Source organism: Fragaria vesca, linkage group LG6 (assembly GCF_000184155.1).
Source record: "Fragaria vesca subsp. vesca linkage group LG6, FraVesHawaii_1.0, whole genome shotgun sequence".
Taxonomy (NCBI): Eukaryota; Viridiplantae; Streptophyta; class Magnoliopsida; order Rosales; family Rosaceae; genus Fragaria; species Fragaria vesca.
In genome coordinates this window covers 12,036,931-12,037,680 of record NC_020496.1, presented here as the reverse complement: position 1 = coordinate 12,037,680, position 750 = coordinate 12,036,931, and the positions used below count along the sequence as shown (strand labels likewise).

At 38.1% G+C, this 750-nt stretch overlaps 1 non-coding gene across 1 annotated transcript; it reads right to left on the bottom strand.

The window, feature by feature from the left end:
* Positions 1-286: 286 nt before the first annotated feature.
* LOC101310330 lies at positions 287-748 on the bottom strand. The gene is made up of 2 exons (XR_184897.1): positions 560-748; positions 287-373 (listed from the first exon to the last, which is right to left on the bottom strand). It is a non-coding gene; the product is annotated as an uncharacterized LOC101310330 (transcript).
* Positions 749-750: the final 2 nt, after the last annotated feature.

Genomic DNA, 750 nt, shown 5'->3' with positions numbered 1-750 from the left:
CCAACAGCTATACAAAATGACACTAGAAATCTAGCCATATGTCCCAAAATCTGCTCCCAAAATTCCAATATGTCCAAATTTGCCAGTATGTGGCTACACTAAAGGTCTTCAAATTTGCCAGTATCGTCTCTCTTATCTTCTTTCCAAAAACCTTCCTTACAACATACAAAAGTTCTTGAAGTGAGTACACCTTTTTTATCCTTAGCATAACCGTCTCTTCTAATACTAAAGTCTTCACTACGAGCATACGCGTTATAAAAGTTAAATGCAGCAATCTCATAATCAAACTCCATATAATATTTAGGTTTCAAATCTTCTTTTGATCTCTCAAACTATTGTTGCTTTCTCCCACAAACTTTTCCATACTTAAAACCTATATTCAACAATCACAAGAACATGCACAAAAGTGAGATTCAATCTCAAAACTATAATTCAAATGGAATAAACACAAGCCAGCAGCCAATGCAATCAAATTAGATAAGAAACGCATAAACCCAGATGAAAAATTATCGAGTATACTAATACATAGAAAAGCTAAAACCCAAGATGGAGATCGAACCTCAAACTCCAGTAGTGAAGATCAGAAAGCTTGGGATATGGTGGAGGACGTTGCCGACGGAAGAGGTCGTCGCCGGCGGAGGGAAACAGAGTGATACGACGACGGAAGAGAGAGAGAGAGAGAGAGAGAGAGAGAGAGAGAGAGAGAGAGAGAGAGAGAGTAGGTAGGTAGTAGTAGTAGTAAGTAAGTAA